This window comes from Callorhinchus milii, unplaced genomic scaffold, assembly GCF_018977255.1.
Source record: "Callorhinchus milii isolate IMCB2004 unplaced genomic scaffold, IMCB_Cmil_1.0 Scaffold3, whole genome shotgun sequence".
Classification (NCBI taxonomy): domain Eukaryota; kingdom Metazoa; phylum Chordata; class Chondrichthyes; order Chimaeriformes; family Callorhinchidae; genus Callorhinchus; species Callorhinchus milii.
Genome location: NW_024704744.1, coordinates 82,710,350 through 82,721,774, shown reverse-complemented (window position 1 = coordinate 82,721,774; position 11,425 = coordinate 82,710,350). Strand labels below are relative to the sequence as shown.

Sequence of the window (11,425 nt, the reverse complement as noted above, 5' to 3'; positions counted from 1 at the left end):
GGGGGTTGAATCTAAGAGCTGCTCATCTCGTAACACACTCACCGTATTTGGATGAGTTTCGTCATTTTAAACTAAAAGCAACTTTGCAACAATACTTATTACGGTGCTTCATGTAGTAGTGATCACTCTGCGCTCACACCTCCTGCCAGAGTGGGCTCAGAGAGTACACAGATTACTTGATTATAAATATTTTAAGAAGTGCCAAGCAACTGAACTGATCTGTCAGTTAATGCATGTTCCATCAAGCTCCTTTGGACTCTATCCAGATGTTCTCAGTCTTCTCTGATCGTTTCCCCCAACCCTCACTCCCCTCCCTTCCCCAAGGCATTTACTTTAGAACCCTAAGCAATTCTGCACACCTTTCTCCCAACCAAGGGAACCACGACGAGGAGTATGAAAGGAGAGAAACACCAAAGCTAAACGTCAAACAAAGAATTGGAAATAAAGAGAGCGAAGAGGAGAGGAAAGCAAGATCATAAAAAGAATAAGGAATCAATACAAAATCAGGGAGGCCTTGAGAAAGGACGTTAAGACAGATAGAGAGGGGGAGAGATGGAAAGGTAGAACAGGGAATTCCAGAGGTTAGGGGCCTAGAATCTGAAGGCTTGGCCACTGATGGTGGTGCAGAGAGCTGCAAAATTAGAGACGGGAGCAAATTGAAATGCAGTCTGATATTTCTTTGTAGAATTCTTTAATAAGGATCTAATCATGTGATTGTATAATCGTGTGATTTTGTGAATTCACTTCGACTCACTGGACCTGGGCTCTGGAAGTAGTTTGTGTCAGAGGGGATTTTCCACTGGTCCGTGTGACGTGTATCTGGTTACAGGTTGAGTTTCCATTTGTCTGACTGGGTTTCTTTATTTAGCAATCCCATTGCAGAGCATAACATAGCAGTGTCAGGCTGGACCCTATAACGTGGAGCTTGAACCCACAACTTTCTGACTCAGAGCTGAAAGTGCTACCACCTGCGCTAGGCTGCTATTGCTAAACTGAGAGTCGTCACACTAACTGTGATTTCCAGTTTGCCACCTCGGCTGACAATTTGCTTTCAAGTTGTTTCTCAACCGAGAAAGAACAGGTCTCAAAAGTTCATCAGATGGTCAGCAAGGAACGTGTTGAACACAAACCTGCCATTGCTGGTCATCAAGGTCGGGATATAATTTGCAAACCAAGCAATTCAGCCACAGAGCAGCAAGTCACAGTTGGCACAGCAAGTTCCAGTTTTGCACCTCAATCTACGTACTATAAAGTAAGTCATATTTAGACTGATGATTCCCAGACATTCGAACGACAAGAGTTACAGTATTCAGAGGGTTGCGTTTTCACTGCAATGCGCAACAGGAAGCAAAAACAACCAGTTTCAATTTGGACTGAAATGAAACAACTAGCTGAGGGAAAGGAAATGAAACTAAATGTTGAAGTGCAGTATTTGGGATAGCTGGGTTTGTGCTAGTCTTAGCAAAGGCAACATGAAACAGGTGTGTTTTTTTTACTTTCTTTCCTAGTATGGATGTTTTATTGCATTCTTATTCACCACCCCCCGCCCCACCCCCCCACCCCCATGTTTAAGCTTTGGTTTGTTGGGTTGTTATGGGTTGTTTTTATAATTATAATAACAATAATAATAATAATCCATGCATTTGATATAGTGTCTCATCACATCATTCAGACATCTTAAGGCGCTTCACAGAATATATTGCAAAGTGATTTGACTTATTTTTACAGACTGGTTTAAATTGTAATAACATATTAATACTAATACTTGAATTTGATATAGCTCCTTTCATGTCATGCAATTTGTTGTTGTTGTTAAATGCTCCGAGATGCTCCCCACAGGAAGGGCAAAACTTAAATACATCTTATTGTTGTTGTTGTAATTAATGACTAAAACAGGTTGCCAGGAAGGGTAGTTGAGACCAGGACACAAGGACCCATTTTCAAAAAGGCTTGATGCTGGGTTGGGTTCTCTCGAGGGATAAAATCAGATGGACCAAGGGTCTTCTTTAACCAAACCAATCTTGTGATCTTGCCCTATGATTACTTAGCCAATGGCATAATGAGGTGAGTCTTGTTTTGAACCTTAAGTTCCGACCACATAGATGGCAAGGTCAGAGAGAGAAAAGGAGAGCTTCCTGTGGGGTAACATCTCGGAGCACTTCACAACAACAACAAATTGCATGACATGAAATGTTGGGAGCCCACAAACTGCAATTGATGTGGTATTTCAGCAGCTCAATGCAGCTCAGAAACGCTTGTTGTGCCTGGTGAGGGAAATCTCCAAATCAATTAAGAGTCTTGCGCAAGTATAAAGTTTCTTCCAACTCTCGCTTCACTAAATCAGGCTCTTAATTTTAAAAGCTCGTCACCATGACTTGCAATCCCCAAACCTCCCAGAGCCTCTAACTTATTCACTTGTCTCACTTGTTTTAAAAAGTGAATTATATCTATCTGGCTCCTCGATTTGCTCTGGAGTTCTACTTTCTTTCGCTTTCGTCAGCCTCGTCAGCCTGCCTGGTAGCTCTAAGTCCAGGGTTTGCTTTCTAATGTATCAGTGTCCCTTTGGAGTTACAGTGACCCAAATTAAATGCAATTTTCTAAGTGTAGTCTCGCTAATTAATTAAAATCGAGTTCCTGATGCATTCTCCTGCACGGACTTCATGCTTTGCACACCCGAAGGATATGCTTGTGGCTTGCTCGTCACCTCACGAGGCACGGACACTTCAACACATCCCACGCAAATCCTTCAGTCCCTTTTATTTCTTAACCACTTATTTAATCCTTGGGTTCCACCCTTCTCACCCTCCCCCTCCTCCCGCCTTTTGCACCTTGATGTATTTCCTGGTTGATCTGGCACTCATTAGCACAACTGCTGACCCTCTCTACATACCTATGAATCATATCAGCCTCCACTAAGAATGTAGTTTGGGAAAATTATCAGTCCAAGGACGTATCCCTGGGAAGCTCTACTAGGTGCTTTCCCCAGCTCAAACAATACCCATTCACTGATATTCTGTGTATCCGTGACAGACTTGACTAGCAATGCACGTGGTATAAACAGATGCTGAACAAAAAGGTGCAGTTTTGCTCCTTTACTTACATACCATTGCAAGAAAGAACTTGCCTTTTTGTAGAACCTTGTCAAGCTGAAATGCCTCTAAGTGCTTGGCACGTAATTGTTGTTAAGTGCAGTGTCTATTGAATCATCAATCCATCTGGAGAGTTTTTGTTCAGGACATTGGGAGAAACTCCCTTCTCTTCTCGAATAGTGACATGCCCACCTAAATAGGCAGATGGGGCCTTAGGTTAACGTCTCTTCCATAGGCCAGCACCCCCACCAACCCAGCACACCACCAGCACTGCATTGGAGAATCAGACTGGACTATTAGTTCAATGTCCCAACGTGGGGGTTTAAACCACAATTTTTTGACTCAGAGAGAAGAATGCTACCAACTGAGCCAGGCAGATGACAATGTCTAACACAATGTACCTTGTTGCCAACACCTGTTAGCACAAATAACACAAGATTGGTTTCAAAGAAGAAGGCCCTTCAGCCCAGTGGATCTCATCTTTCCAGAACACCCACACTTCCATCTTCCCATTACAGCATCAAGCTCTTTCGCAACTGTGTCCTGGCATCCTGGCTTCAACCACCCTTCCTAGCAACATGTGTTTTTTTTATCCTCTGGGTAAAACAACTTTCTGGTGGTCTGGTAACATACAATTCTCTCAGGGTCCTCAACAGAACTAGAAATGACAGCCTGACATTTTCCACATTGGTTACCTCGTTCATCAATGCCACGGATTGTATTCAGGTTAACATATGGGCTCCTACCATTATTCCTCCAGCCCTTGGTAGCAGAAAAGGGTTTTACTTCCTGAAATGCCCAGATGGCGGGCGACCATATAACAAAATGTATTTATGCCAAATATGCAAGAAAATGATATATAAATTATTCAACCTGTCCAGGTCTCCTCAGTGCCAAGGGAGAATTTTCCCCTCTTTCTGCCTCCCTCCTTTCTTCCTATCAACCCTCTCTTGTCTATGGAAGGTTGCGGCAGAGATTTTCAGCCTTTATCATGGAGTTCTGTAGATTAGTAATTAGAGCACTTGCCTCGCAAGAGAGAGGACTGGGTTTGATAGGGCAAAACATTTCCTTACTCCACACTCCTCTGTTTTACTAGCAGTAAATAGGAACCCGGTTGTTAGTTGATTGATGGATTGCTTTTCCAGGGGTAATAAACCCACACAAAAAAAATTGGTCACTTAAACCATAATTGTTTGTGGGACACTGCTGTGTGCATTTGGCTCCCATGTTTCGCCCGCAAAATATACAATCAATTCACTTTACAGTATATTCTGTGAAGTACTTTGAGACATCTCAAATATGTGATAAGGCGCTATATCAAATGAAAGGATTATTATTATTGTAACAGGGACTGGCTCGCTCAGTTTTTTCCTAAAATGTGACGGACCCTAAGTAAACAAGGCTGTCGGGTCATACAATCTAAAGATAAAATCTGTCAGGTAAAATACCAAGGAATTTTATCTGACATTCTAAATAAGAGTGGAAATCTGAAGTGTTGTAGTGAGTGATCTGAGGTATGTCAGAGACAGTTTCAGTGAGCGACGTGGATAACATCACAAGCCTGGGCTTCTAATATGTACTGTCTACCAGCTTAGTGCATCGGACCCACCGTTGAGAAACACTGGGCTGCAATAATAACCCTTACATTTGATATAACGCCTTTCATACCAGGAGCTGGGGGTCATCTCAAAGCACTTCTCGGGATATACAGTGCATTTTGTAGGGAAATCTAGGAATGTCCCATGGTAAGACTGCATCTCCAGTCTTAACTGACTTAAGACTGCTCAAGTGCATCTTAGGCTCCTCAGAGACAACCGAGAGAGGGATGTCACCCTATTTGTCTGAGCTAAAATCACTCCCAGATCCCAGATATGAAACGTTAAGGTTCTACCTCACTGCTATCCTAGTCTCACATTGCCTTCCTTAAATGCAGCTTGCAACATGCTTGAGATGTGTGGTATCTGAGCCACAACGTTTATTTTGCTCTAAACCCCATTTGTTCATCCACATTTTGCATAATAAGTATCTTTAATTCATATATTCCTCCATTTAGCATAAAAATATGCTCAGTTTCACAAATCGAGATTTGTTATTGAGTTACAGGCAAACTTTATTGTCCAACTAGCCTACTTTGCATATACAAATTAGGACAAATTAACACAGTTTTGCTGACATAGATTCCCTTTTAGCATAATTGATATCCTTTCCAGGTTCCATACCGATAGGAAGTGATATTTCAGAAACATGAGAGTCTATTTACTGCGATCGAATTACCATATGAAAATAAATTAGCATAATGCGTTCAGTGTTCCCCATGTTTAGAATCAGTTCTACAAAGTCCAGGTTTCCTGAGGACTCTTTGAGTTTTGAGTAATTGGCGAACATTATTTTTGAATTATTAATAAAATTGTGGAAAGCATTTGCAAATTAATTTTCCCTGTTGCTGCACTGCGACTGACAGTGCGAAGACAGAACCCAATTGAAAGTCTTTGATTTGTGCTCCTTCAACTTCATTCATCAGTCCATCCAATTCATACTGCTATGCTGTTGCATGTGGCTGCCTCTTTTTTTATTAAAGTATCCTAGTTGCAAACACAACAAGAGGGAAAACAGAAATCTTCCACATGATTTATAATCCTTGCATTTTATAACAGCCTCTTATCACATTCAAAGCGCTTACAGGTTTTTACTGTGACTTGTAGTTACTTGTATTTGTAGGTGACACAGCAACCAACTTTTACAGACAGCGATGTCCCACAATCAGCCACGAAATGAGTGACCAATTTTCTCTGGGACATCATTGGCCAGGACAAAGGGAGAAACTCCATTCTCTTTTTGAATAGTGATATCCTTAATCTTTGATGTCTTGTGGAGTCCTGTAGCTTAGTGGTTAGAGCACTCGCCTCGCAAACGAGAGGACCTGGGTTTGATTCCCAGATGGGGCGGAACATAAGTCAAATTTCTTTACTCCACACGCCTCCGTTCACCTAACAGTAATTAGGAACCTGATTGTTAGTCAATTGGCGGATCGCTTTTCTGAGAGTAATATTCCCTTCAAATTTTTTTTAAAAAATTATAATAATTTGATCACTCAATCCACGACTTTTGTGGCACACTACTCTGCACAATTGTTTGTGGGTCATCAGGAGCGGGCCTTGGCGCCATAGTTGAAAGAAAAGCAACTGCCTCCGAGGCTGAATGTCCTTCCTCAGGACTTTGTTGACACTGTCTGGTGAGATGATATCTGTGCTGTTTCCAAGAAGTTAAACCTGTTTATGTTATAAAGGATTCCCGGAAGCATGCTGTTGAGGTCTGGTGTTCCTCGTCTGCTTTGGATGCCTCTGGATTTCTTAATAGCCCTTCCTCCATTGTGTCTCTACACACTTTCCTCGTGCCCCAGCTAACCCTTCGCCACTCAAAGCGATGAACAAATAGCTGTGAATTCCCATTGAAAATAATGGATGTTAATTAAATCTCTAGTAGAGAAGGGGGTTCATCCTCACCCTGATCTTCTGCAATTAATCTGCCAGGCTCACTTTTCCAAGGCTCAACGTGTTGTCTAATTCTCTTGCCTGGTAGGAAGATAGTTTAGAAAAATGAATATCAAGTGATATTCTTTGATGGCAATGAATGCAACTTATTGATCATTTGACTGGTAGAGGAATATAATGAGGCTGTTTTTAGCTAAATCCAGGGCTGTTCACTGTACTATGCGATAAACATTTTTGACATACAACGGTGTTTGAGCTGCAAAATGTCTTGTTCTTTGAGCAGGAATAATCGGTCCCAGTTTTAATTCAATCCAATCAATTGTAGCTCATTCTACCTGTGAAGGTTGTGATGGATCATCTTTACTTGAGGTCGATTTACATTGCATTTATTTTGCTGAGGTTTTGACACAAGTTTGACTCAAGATGTTGGATAAGTAACTTCCAATACGAGAAAAGCTCTATTTATTACCGTGCCCAGGATGTCAGGGAAGTGAAATATTAGTAAGGAATCTACTACTGAACTATACAATCGTGCAACAAATATTATTAAGATGTCAAGGCTTGGGGCTTTGGGCTCATAGTCTAGGCTGACACGCCAATTCAATGATGGGGATGCACTACATTGTTGGAGGTGCCATCCTTTGGATGAAACGCTAAAACCAAGGTTTTAACTCATGCCACTATTAATACAAAGAAGGAGTTTTTCCCCGGCCAAAAATTGCTCCAGATTAAAAACAATTCACGTCTTTGTTGCTTGTGGGTCATTTGCTGTTTACATATTGGCTGTCATGTTGGCCTATAAATACACAGAAAATTCTATGACTTCTTTTGAGATGCCAGCCTGCATGAAGGGCACTAAATGAATGCAAGTTGTTGATCTTGTTGAAACAGTGATAAGGTGTTATATCAAACACAAAGATTATTATTAGAAACAAATGGGAAATACATTATTTGGACAATGAGATCTATGACAATGAGATTTCCTGTTGTAGACAAGTAAGATTGCTATATTTAGCTATTAGTTTATGTAACATGGAATATTGGGGTAAACCAAAGCTTCCCCTTGATAGTTTGTTTCAATAGCTCTTCCATGTTAGAAATCAGAGAAACAGTTAGAAGCAAAATAATTTCATTTCGAAGGCTTGGGTGTTAAACGCTGAGTAATTTTAAAAACTGAATTACATTAAATGCTGAGTTACTTTAAACACTGAGTAAAGTTAAATGCTGAGTAACTTTAACAGCCTTGGCAGGAAATATTGTGAATGGGGTCATTAAATCACTTTTAGTGGCAAACATTCGCGAATAATAGATACTTTGGCTCAGTAAGTATGTCTGCCTTTCAGCAGTGAACATATCACCGCAGTAATGTAAGCATCCAATGGTAAATTAAGTAAAATTATGCTAATGTGCTACCTTAATAACTGGAAATCAATCAGTTGACCCTTATTAACAAGTGTGACTTAGTTTTCAATGGTGATAAAAAAGGAAAATTGGTGTCAAACTGAACCGATAAGAATGTGTCAAACATCACAAGGACATCATTGGATCTTCAACAAACCCTTAGCTTGCTCAAATTGCTAAAGGTCAACAAGCAAGAAGATGTAGAAGATTGTAAAACAGGTACCTAACCAACGGAGAAGGACAATAACAAGAATAGAACGGATTGTGTTTTTTACCCTCTCTTTTCGTCCCCTCTCCTTCACCTTCCAAGAGTAGTCCAACCTCTGTATGGAAGGCGCCCAGATTTGAAGTTCAAAAAGCACTGCATTGAACAGGTACGGGATCTTTCTGATTCTGGCAACGCAGCTTAAATGGATCATAAATGCATGATTTCCAGCTCCTGAGCAGCCCTCTACTGTTAATCAGTTGTATTGGCTTCGGGCACGAGAGTCCACAATGATTTCAACTTGATTCATGTGAAATGCTTTAGCGTATTGGTTAGAAGACTCGCCTCGCAAGCAGGAGGATCCGAGTTTGATTCCCAGGCAATGTGAAACCGTAGGCAAGTTTCCTTACTCCACACGCCTCTGTTTACCTAGCAGTAAGTAAAAATCGGGTTGTTAGTCGATTGGCTGATCACTTTCCGGGCGTAATAATCCCTTAAAAACAATAATAAATAAACAATAATTTGGCCACTCAATCCACGACTGTATGTGGGACACCGTTGTGCTCAATTAGATGCCGTGTTTCGCCCACAAAATATACAGTCAATGTCAAATGCAAGGATTATTATTATTATGTTGGGGTTGCACCAGAAGTATCTCAAGCCAGTAACGCTAGCCCTACAAAACCTTTAATAATAATAATTCTTGCATTTGATATCGCGCCTTATCACGTCTTCGAGACACCTCAAAGCACTTCAAAGAATATACTGTAAAGTGAATTGACTGTATATTTTGTGGGTGAATATAATGCAGCTGCCAGTGCAGCTCCGACAGCATTAGAGGCTTATTCTTAATTAATGTGGTGTCAAGGCAATAAACCTCTGGTCAATGGAAAATAAATAGCAAGCGGGCAGTTTTGATTTAATTCCTTCTTAATGTCTTTGGCAGCAGCACTTTTATTCGCCAATTAACTTGCAGCGCAAATCCCGATAGCCATTAATTCCGCATAAAATTCCATGTTTACCCCCTAAATTCCAAGTTTCATCTCCGCAGTAAAATTCATTTGAAAACTAATGTAATGTAAGACCATCAGGCTGTAAAACACATCAAAAGCAGAAACTAATGTCCAATATTTAACAATGGACACATTTGTGTTCGAAAATGCATTGAACAAAATATTATTTTTGCACTTTGGTTATATTTTTAACAATTTTGCCCCTAGTTACAACAAATAAACAAACTGCTGACACTTGTCTGTTGAAATTGTTTCAAGAAAATGCTCCTGTTTGGAAGTTAACAATAACTATCTTTTTTTTATTTAGCCTGTTGAAAAATATTAATCAGCATTTCTAAGCTGATTTCTGCAACTATTCATAACTTCACTTTTTATTTTACTTCATATTTCATTCACTTTTCTTTCCATTTAAGAGGTGCGGCGGTGATATTTTTTGTGTTTACTGTAGTTAGATGTACGTTTATTAAACCTCACTCTGTAAGAATAGCTACAATGCAGGCATAATTAGCAGTGAAAGCTGTCAATACAGAGCCTGTGTAAGTGTGAATTAATACACAGCATTCACAAGCTAACTGCTCAGTGAGCTCACGTGCATTGTCGGAGATTGTTGGTGAGCAACATGTTTGGTGAATTGGCTGCTCACCTCCCCACCCAAAAAAAGCACAAGGCACATATTTCACTAACTTTCCTTCCCCCATTCCCTTAGCCAACAGATAAGATTTAATGTAAAAAAAATCTTTGCATTTTAATGTATAACTCTCACTGTTCAGCCCAATATCCAGCAGAATACAAACGAATAAGCAAAAGGAGTTTTTCTGGTGTCCAAGTAAAATTGTCATTCACTTTGTGGCTGTTTGTGGGACATTGCTGTCTGCACATCAGCTGTCACGTTCATTTCTAAAATACACGATTATTCCACTTTACAATATATCTTATGAAACACTTTGAGATATCCTCCTGATGTGAAAAGTATCAAATGTGTGGCTTATGGTTAAACTTATTATTATAATTATTATTATTATTATACACATTTATTGCAATTTATTTTACTTGCAAATGTTTCTCCCTTGGTCTTCGGGTTAATTCAGCCAGAACCCACATTGCATTTGCTGAGCAAGCAAGGGAATGGTGGAGCTTGCATTATCACATTCATTGATGCCAGCAGCTTTGTTTGAGGTGTTAGTTTTAGAAAGGATTCCACCTACACAAACTTATTCCACTTATTCCACATACCACACACCACCCCTCCCCCACCCCCACTGCCAAAAAAACATTCCCCCCAACCCAATAAATAATGGGAGAGAGTTTGCAACATTTAATCAAGTATGTTTTTACAACAGAAACAACAACTTGCATTTATATAGCGCCCTTCACACATGGTAACGTTTCGGAGGGGTTTAGTCTGACGCCAAGCTGGAGTGACAGAAGAGATGATCATAGCCATGGCCGAAGAGAATTTCATAACAGATGCTTCATGATATGCCACAAACGTTAACCCGCTGATTTTTTTAATACAGTATCATATGATCCAGTCTCCCTTTTTTTGTTTTTTTTTTGGCATTGACTTGCCAAAAAAAGCTGCTCACACTTCATATCGGCTCTAGTATAATCCTTGCATTTAATTTAGCGCCTTTCACGTCGTTGAGACGTCTCAAAGTACTTCACAAGATATGCTGTGAAGTGGATTGCCTGTGTATTTTGTAACTACTTGATAACAACCAGCCTCCACTGCATGCAGCTTTGTCTGAGGACCGGGATAAAACATAGTGAACAAGTCTGAGAGAGAGAGAGAGAGAGAGAGAAAGAGAGAGTGAGCAAGGGAAGATGGATTTTAAATGTCATGAGGCCACAATTCAGTCTCGCAGCCCTCTGGCGAAGAGTTCAGCAATATGTTGCCAAAGGAACTGTACAAGAGGGAGGGAGAGAGAATCTTCCTATAATCCTTCTAGTAGAGGTGCTTAGCCTAATAAGAAGAAGGTGGTTCTGCAATTGACAAGGCTAATGACATTGTTCATTGTCAAATGTAACTGTAACACAATTGCTAATCTCTCCCATAGCGCCTTCATGAATCTCTTTTTACTTTAAACTTTAGTCTGCTACCCATTTAGTAGCCTTCTTCACAGAGCTTATGTGCACTGTAGCTGATAATTCCCTGGTAGGGCTTACTCCAGATGGCTATCGCTTTACCCTGGCTAAACTGAGGCTAAACTATTGGTGTAATTTTCG

The 11,425-nt window shown here is 40.3% G+C and overlaps 1 protein-coding gene across 1 annotated transcript in view; it reads left to right on the top strand.

Moving 5' to 3' along the window:
- The first annotated feature begins 1,049 nt into the window (after window positions 1–1,049).
- The window catches only part of LOC103177957 (VRK serine/threonine kinase 2), a 144,147-nt gene continuing 133,771 nt past the window's right edge, over window positions 1,050–11,425 (top strand). The window contains exon 1 of the mRNA XM_042332933.1: window positions 1,050–1,252. The gene's annotated coding sequence lies outside the window, so the exon portion shown is untranslated. The remainder of the gene's footprint in view (window positions 1,253–11,425) is intronic.